Source organism: Bos indicus, chromosome 10 (assembly GCF_029378745.1).
Source record: "Bos indicus isolate NIAB-ARS_2022 breed Sahiwal x Tharparkar chromosome 10, NIAB-ARS_B.indTharparkar_mat_pri_1.0, whole genome shotgun sequence".
NCBI lineage: Eukaryota > Metazoa > Chordata > Mammalia > Artiodactyla > Bovidae > Bos > Bos indicus.
Window position 1 is genome coordinate 96,916,259 of NC_091769.1, and position 21,034 is coordinate 96,937,292.

The window sequence follows — 21,034 nt, forward strand, 5'->3', positions numbered from 1 at the left end:
ATAAAAGCAAAGTATGAAAGATGCTTCTCAGAACTCATGTATAACATGAGCTCATATTAGAAGGAAAGTGATGATTATAGAAATAGTAAACTTGGAATCCTTTTTAGGAAATAAAGCACATAATGGCATTTTGTGGGGGAAAAAAAAATCTCTTACTATGTTATAAGCACAGATCAGAAGAATAAGGAAGCCTCTGTGTAGTCTCTTTGGTCCTCTTTCTTGGAATGTGTGTATCCTCTGTGTGTGTGTGTGTGTGTGTGTGTGTGTGTGTGTGTTCAACTGTGTGTTATGACTTTGTCATTTTGTAAGCAGAACAGGAGGCAAGAGACTCTCCTTTGCCTTGAGAGTTATACTCAGATCTTTCAGGGAATTACTGTTTTCAGCATGAAACATACATCCTTGCTTCAAAAATTAATTTAAAAAGTAAGTAAATGAGAACAATCAGAGAAAAGCAAACTGGATGGGTGGAGGTGGTGGGGGGGTGGGGGGGGGAGATGGGAATGGACAGGTGCTTAGCTGATTAAAATGAAAAGTAAAGCCACGGCCGATGCTCCTGGATAAACGTCAATCTGCATTATTAAATGAAATAGGGGTAAAATATAGACTGTCAGAAGCGTTTGTCTTCCAGAGACACGGGGAGAATTGAAATGCACTTTCAAAAGAGAAGTCTCTCTCAGTGTTTCCTCAATCTTTTTCTGTTTGAAGCTTTAATTACAGGGCTGCTTGCTACCTAATGCTTTCAGTTTAGAATCACATCACAAAGGACAGGGGGAGAGGCAGCTGCTCAGAACAGCGGCCGGAGCATTGGTGTCGAGGTGTTTAGCGGGGAGTTCCCGCTGCAAGATTCCCTTCTAGATCAACGTTTTGATTTTTGAGTGCTTTTGGCTCCTGATTTTGAACACTGTCTTCTTATAGAGTGATGGCTATGATGCTGCAATTGCCAGAGCAGTCTAAGACCTTTAGGAAATAAGGTGATCTGAAATAAAGGAACCGGTTATTCCCACCGCTTTCTCTGGATCTGGCAATATGGGTGGCTAGCAGCTTCCTAAGCGGTTCTTGTCCTCATCAAAGAAACCTGTATTTAAGATATAGTCATGTGGCCAGATAAACACACATCTAAACAGGTAGATGTGTACGCATGTCTATGCATACACATACACACACATGTATATATGTATATGTATATGTGCACACATGCACACACACAACTGTCGTAGTTACTCTTGCCGAAGAACTTGTAATTCAGCCCAGCCACCACATGCTTTCTGAACACGTGCTCAGCCTAATGGTACAGATGTGCTGGGGACTCAACCCCCGTCTCAAGCTGTTCGCAGTCTGGTGGTGGATGGTCAGGGGGGCAGGCTGTGATGGCTGGGGAGGTACACAGAGGCCTGGGGGCAGAGGAGAAGTGGGGTTCACCTCCCCTCTGGGAAGGCTCCACAAGGAATAACCTTTGAGCTGATCTTTGATGAACAAACAGGAATTTAGTTAAGCAGATAAGCACTTTGAGGTCTACCAGGCAAAGTAAGTGAGCACTTTGGGGCTAAATTTATACCAAAATGAGTATGAGTTCTTTCGTTTCTAAAATGTTCAGCTGTCCTTTGAATGCACTGCCCCAAGGAAAGGGAGTCAGGGAGCTAAGCCATAGTTGCACACAGTAAAGATTATATGTGCTATGTCATATATGTATATGCACATATATGTGTAATGTAGATACATTTGAGTACATGTAATATAGATGTCTTTTTACACTTCCCCCCAACCCCTTTTACCTCCTAGCAGCTCAACGAGTTAGAGGAATAGGGTCATTATTTTCCAGATGAGGGAAGGCAGGCTCATAGAAGTTCTGTGTCTTGCACGGGATCTTGTGGCCCAGTTTCCCTCCCAGAACATTCTTGGGACCAGCCACCTTTCCCCAGGTGTGTGCTGCCCACTGCCACCCAGAGGTGGGATGGCAGGTTCCAGGTTCCCTCTTGGATCCCAGGCTTCCCCTGACATCAGCACCATTCAGTGGTTTTCCTGGCTCCATCGCTATCGCTTCATGCTGAATGGACAGGACTGTTGACCTGTCTCAAGAAGCCCATAAGATTTGAGCAGAAACGTTGACTTCCTTGTACCTCTGCCAGAGCAGCTCCCTTCTCCCCCCCAGGAATTTCACCAGATCTCTTCATGCTGCTCCTTCATTTCCGTACTTGAAAGTGGTTCTGCCAGACAAACAGCAGACTTTGTCTGTCCCAGCTCTGACTCTGCAGGGACGGGTAGGTTTCTTTCCTTCTAAAGTTTGACTCGTCTCTCTTTGCATGTGGACCTGTACCCGCCTGGGTGAAACAATGGTATTTGTCCTCGTTTTTATAGGTGATACAGGGTGAACATACGATTGCTTGAAACTAAGTCCAGAATTGGGAAGCACGAAGGAGAGAGACATCCTAACCCATCAGGTTTAGAAATGATCTCACACAGCCCAAAACCCAACTCCCAGTAAAGACAGTCTTCACACATAGAATCCATGCTATGTGACAAGTAATTTGTAAAGGCTAGGAAAAAAAAAAAAAAAGTGGTTCAAGAGAAGAAAATTGAAAGGTGCTAGGTAGTGTTTCTAGACTACCTGCTCTTGGGTTCTGAGATGCTCGTGAGAAATTTTAAAAAATGAGTGAAGAATGGTCTTTTCTCTTCTTTATATTTCTGCAGTGTGATGTTTCTGACTGTGAAAAAATGCAGAAGAGCACTTACTCCTCTGCTTTAATTACTCAGCTAATTATCACGATAACCTTGTCACATTATCACAATTCCCCAAACAGAAAATGCCAGCTCCAAATTGCACCAATATTTGGTAGTTTTACCTTGTTAACGGCTCGGTGTCAGTGAGCTGAGCACTAAATTTTTTTTCCCCGTTACCTTGCGGTTGCAGAGTGGCTATGTCTTTGCCTCCAAAGCCTCCAAAGCTGCTATTACATTCTGCCTAGCATCCTTCTGCTCCACCACTCTGTGATTTCAGTGTGGCTTTTTAACATCTCCTCATCGTTTCAGAAGCCATCTCCTGAGAAGTATGTAATTCTCCCCTGGCTGTTGGATGGTAATAGGAGCTGCATGTGTCTGGAGAGGGGAGTGCACAGCCCGGGGTGAGAAAGTAGCTATTTATCAAGGTATCTTACAATCTCAGTTTATGTTGTTGTAAAACGTTACCATGCATGTTCTGCAAGATTATATCCGCTAGGAATTTGTCAGCCATTGTCAACATACCGTAAGGAATAAGGATGCGGTTTCTTCAAGTCAACGGAATTTTTATTCTGCATTTCTTTGCCCTCATTTTTGACTGCAAGGGATGCTTGCTTAATGGTGCGATCTGTTAGATTATGTATTGTGCAGAATGGGTGCTGGAAATATACTAGAATGTTCCCAGAGCCCCGGCAGGTGGAAGTCAGGGCATCCTGATATATGGTCCTTGCCTTCATGGAAATTCTCCTTCCATTATTACAGTGGATGACATTGTTGACAATGAGTAAAGTTTCAGAAGGCTGCCTAGTGTTCAGTGATAAAGTAGGAATGAGATCACGTAGGATCACACCAGAACCTTTCCAAACAGAATGGTAAATGTCCGCTGTTGTACAATGAATAGTAATGTAGCCCTGAGAATCATTAGTTCTTTATGACAGCCCCAGACTTGAGTAAAAGTACCGTTGTTTTCATCATGATTCTTGTTTTCTCTGTATTAGCAGTTGCTTGTTTGGCTTTAGTGCCCCTGTGATTCCAGAGCTGAGCCTCACCTCAGTGGAACACTTCCATCACCATATTTCTTTTCCGTCCTCAAGCTATCTTACCAATACAACCTGTCTCAAGAAAAGCTGGAACTCACTCCCACTACAGTAAACATGACAGACACTGATGCTCAACATTCATTTCCTGAAAGAATTTGCATTTTCAGACTATAAGTAAAGCCTTGGACTAAATGCAGGTCATTGGAGCAGCTACTGAACAACTGGGGAAGAGTGTTCATGGGAAGAAAGGTATCGTCTCCTTCTGAAAGTTCTGCACAGCTGGCCAGCTTGTTGAGTCCCACTGACTTAGGTCTCCAAAGGGATATTTCTGAAATGCAAGCCAAAAGAAATTGGAATGTAACGTAAATAAGGTAAATATTTAATGTGATTCCTGGACTTGCCACGGAGGATGTGTGGCAGTTGGCATCAAGAGGACTGAGTTTGAGTGCAATCTCGACCATCTTTTGGCTGGGAGGCAGATTATTGGCTTTCTGGAAATCCAGTCTCCTCCTCTGTAAACTGACATTAATAATACCAAGTCACGCCTTGTTCTGAGAGTCAGATGAGGTGATACAAGGATCTGAGAGAGGGAGTAAATGGGTATATAATGTCAGCTACTTGAGGCTAGTTCCCAACTCCCGTCCTTTCTCCACCTTTTTTCTAAATCAAGATACAGGCTCTCTAATTTATTTCACAATTATCATAATGATTGTGATACTTATAGGCATCAATTATTTTCCTGTTCTTTAGGACATTCTTTGGGCAACAACAGGTCAATAATAGGAAAGAATGCCATCACATGATTGCGTCATGTTCTTCAAAATGAAATCTATTGAAGGTTGAACAGTATAAACACCAAGGAACATAAGCGGTCAGAGTGACCCAGGGGAAATGGCCCAATGAAATTAAACAAAGGAAATGTTATACTGTGAGGAAAAATCAATGGATTGTAATAGAACCCGGCAAGAAGAGACAAAGCTCTTGAGTCCCAGAGACCCAGAGGTGATTGAGAAGGGGTGTGTGGACTAGAACTCCGGCTTCTTGTTTTGCTTTTTGAAGGCTGTTTCCACTGTGTTAAGTATAAAGATAAATAATAAAGACATGTTAATTTGTTTTCTTTTTCTTAAGTGAGTTTCGATAGCTTGATGCATCTATAGGACATCAGGTCCTTAAGAGAAACACCTGCCATTGTTTTTGAGAATTATGGTTTTCTGGACACTGTTGCCTTACTTAATGTATCTACCACAGAAGCTTCATGAAATATGAATTATCACAGTTACACCCCAGTAATATCACAACTGTTACCTCTGTCACCAGGGCTACACAATCAGGAAGTCATGAAGTTGGAATGGGACCAGCTCTATGTGACTGCAGGCTATGCTGTTTAACAAATGCCAGATGAATTAAATGCCACTGCCCTCCCTGCCAGGGGCAATTCTTTTGTGACTGACATGGTTCAAATTTTCTGTTACCTCCAAACCCCAGTACTCTATATGACCTTGAGAAAGAAAAACAACAGAGCAATTTGGACTTCTCTCTCAAAAATACGAATTATTATATACATTTATTCCTAGGTGGAGGATGTGTCTGATATTTGTGTATAACTTCATAGATGATAGTTGACTCCAGATCTCAGTGAAGATACTAGAGTTAAAAGGAAGACAGTGTTGATGCAAGTAAAAGTCTGAGCGTGATAAGGTCCTTCTACGTTTGACACTAGAATACACAGCTGCAAGTCTGGCCATTGATTTCTTTCCTTGAACTGCTCCGTAAGATGATGTTATCAAGGGCAGTATCAGGTAGGCAGGGGTTCAGTCTTCAGTGCATTTTCAATACATACATGGTTGAAAACCAAAGTGGTACTTGGCAATCTGCGCTTTTCTGCCTTTTTATGGAGAATATTACAACCAAATGACTTTCTTTTCATGTCTCATGAATTGATGTGACTGATGACTATGCATTGCTTGAGTTGGATGGATAGGTTTAGAAGCTTTACTGATTTTTTTTTTTAAACCTTTGGTGAGTACCGATTTGGGAGTATTAAAAAAACACTGGTTTCCCTTGTTTTCATACAAAATGATTATCTTAGAGAGATGTAGGATAATCAGAAATTCAACAACAAAAACCATCACTAATGACCTGGTTTAGAAACATGCTTAGGTAATTAAGAGCCTGAATCATTACATGTGCATTGGGCCGAACATGACCATTTGAAATGCACTTATGGAAGACCTATGTGAAGACATTTTGACTTTGGAAAAAAGGGCTAGTTTTCTGAATGTCCTTTTAGACTTACAGATAATACAGAAAGTAAGCATTTGTGAGTTGAGATTCTGCAATATGAACCATTTTTCTGAGTCTTTTGTAGGCATGGTTAACACTATCACAGGAAAATATCACTGAACCTATTGTGATTGAAACAAATGATATGTAAGTTACTGTAACAGTTCTAAACTGTGTAGGTCTGCAAATCAACTTCGTCTATATGATGGGCATTATAATAGTGTTGATCTCAAAGGTTTTTGTAGTGATCAGGTGTGAGATTCTATCAAAAAAATGACTTGCAAGTTGACGAGCATTATTCATGTAACTCCTAGTGGTGTCTGTTATTCTGATTCTATGGGATAGTTTGTACATTAAGACATATTTCATGTGGCTTATCTTGTCCCGTCTTATGATTGCATAATAATACCCATTTACATTTATTTCCTTTTGTTTCATGAAATTGTTCTCCTCATATTTCCTGTAGAGTCATGAATTAGTTCTCGATTGCATTCCTGGTCTTACCAGAAAGCAAACAATTTAATTTTATGATTCAATCAAGTCTTTGGGAATTTAAAATATTACTTCCTCTATGTGAAAGAGAATATAAACTCCTGAATCATTGGGTTCCAACCAATTTATATGATACTGAAAGGGAAATTGTTAAAGTTTCTCTGATTGTTTCATAGTATGAAGGAGATAAGATATTTACCATATGAACACTGGTTTTGTCTTGTTTCTGTCTCACCATTTCTATGACAGCAGGAAAAGAGTCGTGGAGTTATGGACTATACCAGTCTCAGAAACAGAATTTATAAGATATTGTATAGACCATGCAAGGTACAATGCCACAGAAATCCTGAAGGCTTATTTTATACTAGATTTCCATTTCTGTCATTTCTATTTCTTTCAGGAATCTTAGGAAAAATGAAATGAAATGCCCTACTTTAAACACTGTTTTGTTTTTATTTTTATTGAGATGAAGATAACAAAATTCTTCCAGACCCAAAAGACGTGCAGTCCACAGTGTCAGACAGTTGTTTTTGCAAATGAGAAGTGATATTAATATTCCCAGGTTGTATGGAGTCATAAAAATAGCTTTTGTCATAATGTCACTTGTGTGCTATTACTTTTCTCATAAGAAATCTGTCATATCCATTTTCAGTTAAAATGTGGATATGAGACAAGGGAATCTGCAATTGTTTTAATGGGCTGGGTGTAAAAATAATGACCTTGATGGAGCTATTTGCAGTGTTATGTAACATCTGGATCCCTGATAGTTTCCTAATCTGATAAATAGGAATGTCAGCATTTCTCCCGTACATGTGCAGTTAGTGACCAAATTTATTTTTTTTAATTTTCAAATGATTTCAGGAGCCAAACTCACAAGAGTTATATTAAGGTGTATATGCTTGAGGGTCTTTGTGCTCAGATTCTTAGTTTTAAAATACATGTTGTTAGCTTAAAAAAAAAAATTACTATTTTGGGTTGTCATGCTTAAAAGACACTGGGAAATAGCATAAAAAGATCCTAGATTGAAAGAGCCGTTGCAAATCATGAGGGAAAGTGTACTTGACGTGTGACACTGATGTATTCCTACTTATTGAATCCATGGGGCCTTGGGAAGGTTTAGAACCTGTAATGAAATTTATTATAATATGCCTAGCGACAGGCCATATCTTAAGGGAGAAAAGCCACTGCTTTGTTAGTCCTCCAGACAGAAACTTCAATGCTTTCAGTAGAGAATGAGTAAGCAAAATGCTTCAGTTCTTGTAAGATTCTCCCATACCTCCAATCATTAGCAGAAGAAAGATGGGTCTCTGCTTTCTGCCGGACTAGGCCATGCTGACAGATAAACCAGTAGAGGAAAACAACCAGTTTAGGGAAATTTGCTGCTGCGCCAGCAGCAGTCTTCTCATGAATTATCCTGATGATTCTTACAATGGAGATTAGAAGGCAAAGTTGAATGTACCTGGACAGAGATCCACTTTCCTATTGGCAGTTGCCCAGGTCACTCTGGTTGAGGGCCCTAGCGAGAGCACATGAGTCAGCAAACAGTAGTCTCTAGACGGATTAGAGGGGAAAAAAAAAAATCAAAGGATTGTGGCCTTAAGTACCCTGATGAGCCACTCACTCCTGGGTCAGGGAAGATGATATTCAAAGAATGAATACCGCACATTGTTACTACATTCAAGACTGAAGTTGGGGCAATTTTCCAAGAATGAAATTGCTTTGTAGAGGTATCTAGAGGATCATTTTGATTTTTAAACCCATAAGATAGCACCTGGCAGTTTCTCAAGTCTAATCCTAAAGAAACCATCCTTACTACTACCATGAGTGTGTGTGTGTGTGTGTGTGTGTGTGTGTGTAAGATGGAGATTTCTGCTGCTATTTTGGTGAAAGCATTTGGGAAAATGCAATATTTAGAATTGTTCCATAGCTGATTCAGATATGTATGGTAGACTCTTCAGGGTTTATATTCCTGGCTTCATTGCAGGGAGAAAAAATGTCATCCGGTGGCTGAAAAAATAGTTTCAGCGTTGCATCCTATCAAATCTTTGGCATGACTAAAAAGGAACAGACCCCTTCAGTATATCAACTTCCCAGGAATGAAGCAAGCGTAAATATGTTTCAGTTTGGTCGTTTGTGAATTAGTCAGGATGAAAAAAACAGTCTGTTTCTGCCAGATGAAGGGTAATACAGTACAGAACTTTCAGCAGTATTAATATTTGTGTTGGTCTAAAAAGTAATGAAAATAGTTTCCACAGGTCACCAAAATTCCTCATGATTCAACCAGTGTCAATGAAAGTTGGAAGAAGGACACATCTCTTGGAATCTATTTAAATGAAAACTGTGTTGACGCCCTGTTCAGGGGTAATCTTTTTCAGAGGAACTGGGGAAGGTGTGTGCTCACACATACATTATTGGGAGCGGGATAGTAGATTTGAGCTTTGCAGAAGTGGCTGCAACCAGCCCGGGTTAGCTGCCATGTTTGATAATATCCCCTCAGAACCACTTGGGCATCTGGGGAATGTCTTGAACGTTATGGTATTCCCGTCACTGGCATGGTGCCTGCACATAATAGAAACGCCAAAGGTATTTGGCGCTTCTTTCCATACACTTCGTCTTAGACCGAAATGGAGCTTTCTAGGAAGCGATACACTGTGTCTATGTCATATGTGTGCTTGCCTTGCTGCCATATTATATGGATTGAGAGTATGGATTCCAGAACCAGTCTCAGCTCACCGTCCTGGCTTATACCTTGGCTCTGTCACTACTTAACCTAGGAGCTGGGCACAGCCCCTTCTCTCTCTGCCTCAGTACCTGTCTCTGCATCATGCTCACACGGTTGTTGGGAGAACTGAAGGACATCCTATCTGTAAAGTGCTTAGGATGGACTCTACACCTGGCAGAGGACTTTTCAGTAGATTCTGTTTTCCTAAAGCGATCAAGAGAACGTGATCAAGGGAACTGATCAAGCAGCCAGTCAAATTCTATGAACAGCATGACCTGCCCTTCTTTAGCGGGTGGGCTGCAGAAGGCTTGCACAGCTCCTCTGTAGAGCAAGGGGCCTTCCTACTTATTTGGAGAGTCATCAGCTCTGTTCTCCTCATGGCGGGTCCTTTGAAACTTTGCCCCTTTTCCTGTTTCATCAGGGGACAAATAAAGACAAAGACGTGAGAGGGCAGCAGACACTGTCTCTATTCACAGAACCTTGCTGACTTGGGGAAGGGGCTACTGGGGGAGGAAAGTGGGTCTGTGAGGCAGAGCACTCGGTTTTTGTTCCAGGTCGTCCCTAGGCTGATCACTCGGCTTCCTATTGAAGGGAATGAATTGCATGGGCAATGGAAAGGGTCATCGTAAGGAGGATGGGCGCTGAGATCCAGATGTCTGCAGCTCGGCACTGACATACACTACTGTCTACCGCACGGGTAACTAACCGGGACCCACTGTCTCACACAGGAAGCGCTACTCAGTACTCTGTGGCACCCTATTGAGAAGAGACTCTGAAAAAGAATGAATCTGTATATACGTATAACGGAGTCGCCTTCCTGTACACCCCAAACTAACACAGTGTTGGAAATCAGCTGTGTGAAAGGGAACGTGTGAGTCGCTCACTCATGTCTGACTCATGGTCTGTAGCCCGCCAGGACCCTGTGTCCATGGGATTCTCCAGGAAAGAGTACTGGAGTGGGTTGCCATTCCCTTCTCCAGGAGATCTTCCCGACCCAGAGATCGAACCCAGGTCTCCTGCATTGCAGGCAGATTCTTTACCATCTGAGCCACACTGGCTCTAAAAAATCAACTATATTCTAATAGAATTTTAAAAAAATGATTGAAAATCTTTAACAACTACGTGTGAAGGAGACCTTAGTACTGAGTAGTGGTCACTGCTAAGTATTATTTCCAACTGAATTTAATTTTCCTTCTTCTTATGATATAGATGGGGACTTTTTCTTAAAAATGTTCTCAAGTATCAATTTACATTTCCCACCACAGAAGGGTTTCCTTTTCTCCACATCTTCTCCAGCATTTTCTGCTTGTAGATTTTTTGATGACGACCATTCTGACTGGTGTGAGGTCATACCTTCTTGCAGTTTTGATTTGCCTTTTTCTAATAATGAGTGATGTTGAGCATCTTTTCATGTGTTAATTGGCCATCTGTAAAATAGGTAGCTAGTGGTAAGTGGCTGTGTAACACTGGGAGCTCAACTTGGTACTCTGGTGAGGATCAAGAGAGAAGGAGAGGCAGGGAAGTACACATAAATGTATACTTATAGCTGATTTCCATTGTTGTACAGCAGAAACCAGCCAAACACTGTACAGCAACTATCCCCCAATTAAAAATAAAAAAAGAACAAGAAAAAAAAAGTATCCTCATGTTCAGGAAGCTTGGAGCAACTCTGGAGCAAATGGCACACAAGATGATAATTGAGCTTCACACTTGGTTTCCCTGTCATTTCTTTTGTCTTTGTTTCCACGAACTTCCTCAGGGATCCACTGTCCTGATCCTGCCATCCAACACCCACTCCCCACCAATTAATGAAGATATCCCATCGCAGGCTCCACCTTGGCTACTTCCTCCTCTTCTCTTTACCTCTCACCTCTTAGTTACTTGACTTTTGAAACCCATTTTCTTTGTCTGTAACATGGAGAAGCCTCGAATCATTTCTGAGGTTAATGGACATGGTCCATGTGTCTAGCACCGTGCCTGCTGTGCTAGACACTTCTCTCTGCTTCTCCTTCTTTCCATCCCTTCCCGTCTCCTCTTATCCTACTGTCTTACGGATTTGCAGTTCAATTTTGATCTTAGAAATTCCAGCCATGACACCAGTTGATGAGCAAACCCCATCATGAAAAGTCCTAACATTGTGACGTGAATTTCCTAGCAACCACGACGCTTCACTGAGAAGAAGGGCTGTATTCATGAGGCACCTTTGGGACATGGTGACAAACCACTGAGGGCTCTGCAAGGGGAGAAAGAAGGCACTTCAGCCACTAGAAGAGGTTATCGTTTTGCCTCTGGGCAATGTTCTTGAATTCCCTCTAGAAAGAAAAGAGGAGCTGTGTCTACCCAAGCAGCTCCGCCATTATACACTTCCTTTCCAGCTGAGCATCTATTGTTAAGGAGACCCTTGTTAGCACAGGTTTCCTTTTATGAGCCTGGGGAGGTGAGAAGGGCACAACTGGGCTCGTCTATTTCTTGAACTGACCAAGAAATGGCACCAGGGGCAACAGGGAGCGTGGAACCCAGACCTCTGTGCCAGGACTGTGGGCTGGAGCAGGCAAGGTTAGCAGGAAGAAGGAATCATTTCCTGCAGCAAGCACCACCCTGGATGCCCTGAGCTCAGCCCTTAGAGCTGAATGCTGGGGACAAGGAACCAGGAGGAGCCAGGACAACAGTGAGTGCACTTTAGAGTTCTCATAAAATTCTGCAGAAAGTCACAACCAGGAGTGTGTTTTGAGAATTTCCGATGAAGTTTGTTTAGTCTCTGAGCCCTTTGGCTGTAGCAGTTTATTTTGGTCTTATCAGAGCTACTAAAAGATACATTTATCTTGCTGAACACCAGTGAGACAATGGCAGGATACCAATCCTAAAATAAGGTTTTTTAAAGCATCTTTTTTTTTTTTTTTTCCTGTCTCTTTGGAAGGATTTTGCGTTAGCGATAAAAATCATCACAAGTGCTGCCATTACCAAGATGTTTTCTTTGAAAAGTTTTGGCCAGTTCAGTTTGGGGATCATGCTAATGAAATGTGACAGAGAGTCTTAGTGGCATTGGTGGGATGTTGGTATATCCATTTAATCTATACTTTTTAAACAGGCTTTCTCCAAACAGACATATCATCTTTCAACCTTAGGAAAAAATCAAGAAGAGAAAGTGACAAACTTTCACACTATTTAAGACTGTGTATCACCTCCTTCCTCATTCTCTAGTTTCTGCTATTACCAGTCATCACCCACGAGAGTCAAGTTACCCTCTTTGTTCCAGATTATACCTTGGCTTCTTCGAAGATTTTCTCTCATTCCAAAGCCAAGTTTGTGTTGAATATTGAAAGTGAAAGCCCTTGGTTTTGTAGGTTTCAAATTCCAACTCCAGGTTGTAATCTATGTGAGGATATTCTGAATAGCTAAGTGGATACCTACAAAAATCGAACGTGCAATAACTGAACTCTTTCCATTTTAGGCATTAGAATTCATAGCTGGACTTTCTTACCTCAGCCTGACCACAGTATTGGAAGCAGCTAAATGAATTTGCATTTAGAGGTTTTGTGTGTGTGTGTGTATTTAGCATTGCATAGATGTGCTTTAATTTACCCTCTTAATGAAAGAGCTTAAGAGTGAAGCGCATGGTTTAAAGGCATTCTTTCTGCTTGTGTTTTCCTTTAATTTTTTATCATTTCCTTGAAAACTGTCCCAATGTCTTAATATATACCATTGCACTTATTGCAGTCTGCAATGAATCAAGAGTTTAGATTTTAAAGTGTTTGTGGCTTCATGTGTTTGTAAGAACTATCTCCTAAGAAAATGCCTGCTTACGGCTCTCAGTGGTCCTGGGTTTGGGTGGTGTAAGGTGATTACAGTGTGTCTTTGGCCCTGCTGACATCCTAAGGATTTGGATCTCAGGGCTTTTCTTCATCTGATTTCAAGGCTGAAATTTAAAATGGATATACTTTTATTTTATCACAGAACGCTTTCTGCTAAGTTTTTTTTTTTTTTTCTAGAAGAGTGCATGATTTTAAGAGCCAATGATGTTAGCTTTAGGGTTGGCTATAATGCGTGTGGGCTCCCCAGGTGGTGCTATGGTAAAGAACTCGCCTGCCAATGTAGGAGACATGGGTTTGACCCCTGGGTCTGGAAGACCCCCTGGAGGAGGGCATGACAGACCACTCCAGTAGTCTTGCCTGGAGAATCCCATGGACAGAGGAGCTGGTGGGCTACAGTCCATAGGGTTGCAAAGAGTTGACACAACTGAAGCGACTTAGCATGCACAAACACATAATGTGTTTATATTTGGACCTGCTGTAACAGTTTTATATTCTAGAATTTCTTTTTAAAATGGAAATTATCACCCTCCTAAATATTAGTTTCAGAAACTTTAACAAACTATAAAGAACCCTATGGGGCCTAAAGGATATTGAAAGATGATGGCCAAATAGTGCCTATTATGACATTTTAACTCAAGGATTCACAGTTTGCAGTTTAAAAAGTATAACCCAATGGCTGGAGTGATTGATCTGGGCCTAAGAAAGAAGAAATGTCTTATCTAATCTCTGGGCTCTTCTCTTTCACTGAAATTTGTAGAATTTCCATCAAAGTGTAATTCCAAAAAAGAGAATCAAGTGTTCTCAGTTGTATCTGACTCTTTGTGACCCCATGGGCCGTAGCCCGTCAGGCTCCTCTGTCCATGGGATTTCCCAGGCAAGAATACTGGAGGGTGTTGCCATTTCCTATTCCAGGTTATCTTCCTGACCCCGAATAGATGGACCCTGACTCCTCCTATGTCTCCTGCATTGGCAGGCAGATTCTTTATGACTAGCGCCACCTGGGAAGCCCACTCTTTATTCATCTGGTATTGAGTATTTCTGGAACTGTCTTACCACTGCAGAGTGAAAGAAATTGTAACAAGGTACTGGGGTGTAGCCACGGGGGCAGAGCCGTAGAAGGACCCTCTTCTGACTCAGAGTGCTTGATGTTTGAAGAACACAGCATCTCTATTTTTCTTTTCACCTTCATTAGACATTTTTGTTAGTAACTTTAAAACAAAAATTTCCATTACTCTGTTCAGGCTTCTGGGTCATTCTTTTATTATTAAGATGTGATATGGACATTGTGACGTCCATTATTAAGATGTGATATGGACATAAGTATACAGATCTTCCCTCTTTTAATTTAAAAAGAAAAACTTTTTAATACTGGAGTAAAGTTGCTTAATAATATTGTGAGAGTTGGTAGCTCAGGTGCTCAGCAGAGTGAGTCAACCGTACATACACATTTCTCTATTCTTTTGGATTCTTTTCCAGTGTAGGTGGTTACAGAATATTGAGCAGAGTTCCCTGTGCTACGTGGTACATCCTTGTTGGTTAACCATTTTCAACACAGCATTGTGTACATAGCAGTCCTGAGCACCTTCTTGCCATATCAAGTGTCTCTTGACCTGGCTGAGCAAAGCTCTTAGAGGCTCCTGTCCTAAGACAGCCAGTAAACTATGTGTTGAGAGGCCGTCGTTTTGCTTTCAGTGAAATGGAATTTGTGTGTGTCTGTGTGTGTTTGGAGTGGGGAGGATACTAGCGTCAGTTTGCTAAGATTTTATTTAATTTGTAATCAGTCTTATCTATGCCACCAAAATATTTTTGGATGGAGCCCCAAGAATGTAGAGTGGTAAGACAAATAATAAAATGTTGACACCCACAGGCCTGCACAGCAGCGGTCCAACTTTCGTGTCCTGAACTCAGTGCTGCAAACAGCATGGATAATGGACTGCATATCGGTAAGGCATCGCTTTCAGGTCAGTTCAGTCGCTCAGTCGTGTCCGACTCTTTGAGACCCCATGAACTGCAGCACACAAGGCCTCCCTGTCCATCACCAACTCCTGGAGTTTGCGCAAACTCACATCCATTGAGTTGGTGATGCCATTCAACCATCTCATCGTCTGTCATCCCCTTCTCCTCCTGCTTTCACTCTTTCCCAGCATCAGAGTCTTTTCCAATGAGTCAGTTCTTCGAATCAGGTGGCCAAAGTATTGGAGCTTCAGCTTCAGCATCAGTCCTTGCAATGACTATTCAGGACTGATTTCCTTTAGGACGGACTGGTTGGATGGCTTATCGCTTAGCCCTGTGTTTTCTCATTTCTGTGGCTTTTCCTGTGTCATGCATGTGTGTGCTCAGTCACGTCAGTCGTACCTGACTCTGTGCGACCCTATGGATGGTAGCCCTCCAGGCTCTTCTGTTCACGGGCTTCTCAAGGCAAGCCTGCTGGAGTGGGTTGCCATGCCCTCTTCTTTGTGTCATAACCCTAGGATTTCCTCTTCTCTGCTTATCTAAATCCTACTCTTCTCTCAAGGCCAGTCTCAAGTGACTTATCTTCCATGAAGAATTCCCAGACTGTTGTGACTCACAGCAGCTTTCTTTTCCTCTGAGGTCATCAGGGGCGTTATCAGTTACACCACTTGTCTGAAGGCTCATCAGAGATTCAGCTACTGCCTTCTGCACTTTTATGTTGTCCTTTTGTTGTTATTATCCAACCATCATTTTTATTAACTTCTTCAGGAGATGTATGTTATCTCCTCAACCAAGACAGGGGCACAGGGCAGCGTGTTTTAGGATGTGTTGTATTGGTTACACCAGTTAATCAGATCCCAAGTTCATGGCCGGTGTTGTTATTGAGCAAATACTGGTTCAGTGATTATAAGACAATGCAGACATGTAAGTAGGTTGAATGTAAGTATGTGTAGACAGTAAATAGGTTTTGATGTTCTTGTGTTGCTCATTTGTCCTGTATGTAGCTAGATTGAGTCTGTGCCTAAATGCTGGCAAATACATGATTATGGGCCGACCCATTTGGCCCACAGAGACTCACACCCTTGCTTCTCATTCTTCCCATTTAATGAGAACATGCCCTGCCCTGCGGTAGGTGCTTCACAAATTCTCGTGTATTTAATCCTTATAGGAGCTCATTGAATTATCTGCTGCCTTACATTTTCCAGATGCCTAGAAGGCAATGGCACCCCACTCCAGTACTCTTGCCTGGAAAATCCCATGGACGGAGGAGCCTGGTAGGCTGCGGTCCTTGGGGTCGCTAGGAGTAGGGCACGACTGAGTGACTTCACTTTTCACTTTCGTGCATTGGAGAAGGAAATGGGAACCCACTCCAGTGTTCTTGCTTGGAGAATCCCAGCGACGGGGGAGCCTGATGGGCTGCTGTCTGTGGGGCAGCACAGAGTCAGACACGACTGAAGCGACAGCAGCAGCAAGGGGCACAGAGAATTTGAGTGACCTGCCCAAGGTCTCAGGGCCAGTCAGGACAGAACTCGGACTTAAATGCAAATCTGAAAAGCTCTAAAGACAGAGCTTTAACCCCTAAATTTCAGTCCATTGAATTTCTCCTGCACCCAGACCCACGCTTCAGTTCTAGCTTTCCAGCTCTTGACCATCCTAATCACTGATGCACCAGAGTTTCTGTGTTAACATCTTTCTTTAGCTGAGTCATCCTTTTGGTCATTTGGACCTCACAGTTAGCAACCCAGGATTGTCAAACATAGCTTCGCTGGAAGGAAAGTTTTTATGTATTGTAAATAGAAGGATGGGAAGGGAGCTAATGTAAATGACCAGTATATCCCCAGAGAAGGTTTCCCTGCTGTCTCAGATGGTAAAGGATCTGCCTGCAATGCAGGAGACCCAAGTTCAATCCCAGGGTTAGGAAGATCCCTTGGAGAAGGGAGTGGTTATCCACTCTAATATACTTGCCTGGAGGATTCCATGGACAGAGAAGCCTGGTGGGCTACACTGCATGGGATCACAAAGAGTCAGACACAACTGAGAGACTAACACACACATACACACGTATCTCAGAGGGAAAAATTCTGATGGTAAGAGAAGGGAACACTCCCTCCTCCATCATTTCTGTCCCTTCATAGGCAACACACACACATACACACAAACGGCATATCCTTGGAAACAAAAAGTAAGTAATGGAACTTTATTTTCAGCAAAGAACAATTTGATTTTTCTTTACTTGCTGTTAACGTTGTGTTAGCATTTACTGATACAATGAAGACACGTCTATTGAACTAGCTCCTGATTCGTGTGTGGATATTATTCTGTTATACAGCGATTGGACATATTATACGGGGGCGAAGGAGCTCACACATTAGCTCAGGGGAGAAGAATGTCTCAGCTCCTTCTGTTGGGTGTGCCAGCTCTTTCAGCTGTCTGAGAAAGACGATGCAAGGAGGAACTGTTTAGAAATGACAGCATGGGGTGGATTCTGGCATCAGGTGTCAAAGATGCTATTTTAGGTTGCGCTTCTGGGTTGCTAATTTAGTGAGTGATTTTCCCTCGGTGTCCTCATGTGGCTAAGGAAGAAGTGGTTTGTGACAGTATTTTCTTAACCAGTATTTGTTTTACATTGTAACCTTGGCTATTCTCAAGTTCATACCATCTTAAGATTTAGGACGTCTGAGCCACCTCTAAAGCCATAGTGGAGTGATGTGAGCCATCAGAGAAATCTGGCTTATTGCGTCTTCCTCATTTATTTTTATTAGTCTGGGTTAAAACAGTCATTCTCAACCCATAGGAGAATGCACCTCTAGGGCAAGGTCCCAGGAATCTGCATTTTCAAAGAGCTTCCCAGGAAAGCATGAAAAATGCCACTGATTAAGGACTTCTGGTTGTGCCATTACCCAGCTCGAAAATAGTTCATTCACAATTTGCTCATGACTTCTTGATTGTTCTATTATAGGGTTGTGTGCTCAGTTGCTCATCCCTGTCTGACTCTTTGCAACCCCATGGACTGTAGCCTGCCAGGCTCCTCTGTCCAAAGGATTCTCCAGGCCAGAGTACCAGAGAAGGTTGACATTTCCTCCCCCAGGGGATCTTCCTGACCCAGCGATCAAACCTGCATCTGTTCCATGGAAGGTGGATTCTTTAGCACTGAGCCATCTGGGAAGCCTTCTGTGTGTCAGTGGCTCAGTTGTGTCCGACTCTTTGTGACTCCATGGACTGTAGCCCGCCAGGCTCCTCTGTCCCTGGAATTCTCCAGGAAAGAATACTGGAGTGTGTTGCCATTTCTTTATTACAGGGTTAATAGATATAATAAACAAAAATAGAGGATGCCCAGTTAAATTTGAATTTCTGATAAGCAGTGAATATTTGTTTGCATGTCTAAGTCCCATGCTGTATTCGAAGTATCTTATTTTACCTGGCAACTTTTCATGGCGTAGAAAGCCAGAAGAGTCTTGACTCTTTCACAGGTGTTAATACCAAGGGGTCAAAAAGGATCCCTATACAAAAATAGATTTGTGGAGGCTTTGGTATAGCCTGCAAACTTGTATCTTAAACCTTTGGAGGATCATTGTATTAGAAAGAAACTTGAAGGTGACTTTTTAAAATCTTGTATTTGTTTCCTTCCCTTAATGCTGCATTTTGCCAGTGCTGCATTCACTTTTACTCCTGAAATAAATTGAAGAGTTTCTTTTCGAGTGCAAAGGAACGTAGCCACACAGCTCCTATTAAGCCATCTCTTCATGTGGAAATCTGTTCCAACGTTTCGCATATGGATACAGCTACCATCTCCTAAATTTCAGAACTTTATTTTGATGAGATGTGTGAGGAATCTGAGACCTCTCCATTGACCAATTTGTTGTCTATCCAAATAGTTATTCTTCCAAGTGGAATATTTTTCCAGTGTTTGTAAATTGCATCTCTTTAGTCTACTTTGGAAAAAAAAAATTTACCCAAGACATACTGGGTAAGGTAGGAAACAAAGGCCTTGGCCATTGTTAAGAGCAGATCAGGTCATGGTCAACACCACTGGGATTCATTTCCACTGAAATTGATCTCTGAGTACCGTCCATGCTTCGTATAGACTGACTCAGCAAAAAAAAAAAAAAGAAAAGAAAAGAAAACCCTGTCGTCACTAGGTGAGCAGATGTTTTCACTTTGGCTTTTATTTAATAAGTTTTCAGGTACAGTTAACGGGCATACCTATCTTATGAGTATGGCAGTACTAGCGTGGTGCCTTTAGCTGCTGTGATTGCCGAGGCGGTGGTCCAGCTGTGTGGACGCAGCCTTCACCATCTGAAGGTTGTTTATCCCCAGCCTTTGCTCCTGGACTTCTATCATCTCTCTCAGATTTTGAAACCTGGACCCAGATCATCCTACACATTCCTTAGTCTAAAAGAGGCTCAAGGTAAATATTGAATGTGTATATCTGATACTCCTGGGTAACTCTGAGTGGAGTGAATGTGGGTGAAACAAGGGACTCTGTGACTTAGAACTCCGTTTCCCACTTTCTGGAGCTGAGGACAATTTGTTCTTAATGAAATATTTCTTGATACTCAATAAATATCCACCAATACCTCTATTGGTGGATATAAAAAAAAAAAAAAACACAAATTTTAGAATTGATTCACGGGATCTGTGGGCTTTCTCAGTGGCTCAGCAGTAAAGAATCTGCCTGCAATGCAGGAGACACAAGAGATGTAGGCTCACTCCCTGGGCTGGAGAAGGTAATGGCAGCCCACTCCAGTACTCTTGCCTGGGAAATCCCATGGACAGAGGCTACAGTCCATGGGGTTGTAAAGGAGTCAGACACGACTGAGCAAGTAAACAGTGCCACAACAAGGCGCTCTGCAGCTCAAGAAAGAGAGATGTCCTCACACCGACTCTCCTTGTTTGTAAGTATATAGAAGTTAGGTTGGAAGTGGGGAAACAAAAGTTCTCTCTCTTGAATGGGCTTATCGGGCCCCACAAGGGTAATCTCCTGCTGCCGTGCTGTGCTCAGCGGTGTCCTGACTCTTTTGCGACCCCATGGACTGTAGCCCACCAGGCTCCTCTGTCCATGGGTTTCTCCAGGCAAGCATACTGGAGTGGGTTGCCGTTTCCTCCTTGAGGGGATCTTCCCGACTCAGGGATCGAACCCATATCTCTTGTGTATCCTGCACTGACAGATGGATTCTTTACCACTGAGACACCTGGGTAGCTAAATGGAATAAGGAGAGATGAACAGGATGAATGCCTGAGGCTCCGAATCAAAGCTGTTTAGAGCTCGTATTGGAAACCCTGCCCTAAACTGTGCTTCTTCCCACGGGGCGGAAGAGCTAATGAACAACCTGCAGCAGCAATTTGCAGCCTCTCTAAAGGCTGTGGAGAGCAAGAGGGTGCAGGAGGGAAGACAGAGGTGGCCCCTTTGTTCCAGAGAACCGTTTTCCAGCCATGGTTCTGCTGCTAAGTGCCTTCACTTTTGAGTGTCAAATTGTTCATCTGTAAAGAAGGGACGATACCGCCTCCTTGGCTGTACTATCCAGAAGATTAAAGCGAGGAATATATGTTAAGTGCTTAGCACGGTGTCTGGGAGGGACGTGGCTTTTAAGGTGTTCAGTAAACCTTCCTTCTCTATTGCCTGTAAAACTGTTTGGGAAGGCATTTTCTAGAATTGGGAAGGAGGCTTATTGCACTAAGTCTTTAAGAGATTATTCACAGCCTTGTATGTTCATACTCTGTACTTCCTCTGATTAATGATCTGCCATTGAGTTCACCAGTGACCAGTCTAGAGGTAAAACAGTCTTTCTTTTCTTGCAGTCTATGCTGTAATTGAAACTCTGGCTGTCAGAGACAGTCTCAGAAACTTAAGAGCAAACCCTCAGTTATTCGGATTGCTTTCAGGTTTGCTACTATCTTAAATATGCCAACAGCTATGTATTTTCATCCCCATAGTTATCTTCTGGTGCCTCGTATTTGGTTGTTTTCCTCTATCTGGGCATAGAAGCGGGGATGTTATAATTTGTCTACAAGTATCT

At 42.4% G+C, this 21,034-nt stretch overlaps 1 protein-coding gene and 1 long non-coding RNA gene across 2 annotated transcripts in view; both read left to right on the plus strand.

Annotated features, from left to right (window-relative positions):
- FLRT2 (fibronectin leucine rich transmembrane protein 2) overlaps window positions 1–21,034 on the plus strand; it is a 107,862-nt gene that overhangs the window by 29,217 nt on the left and 57,611 nt on the right. The gene's annotated exons all lie outside the window — the stretch shown is intronic.
- LOC139185409 (uncharacterized) lies at window positions 502–19,141 on the plus strand. Its single transcript, XR_011569038.1, has 2 exons — window positions 502–4,126; window positions 4,506–19,141. It is a non-coding gene; the product is annotated as an uncharacterized lncRNA (long non-coding RNA).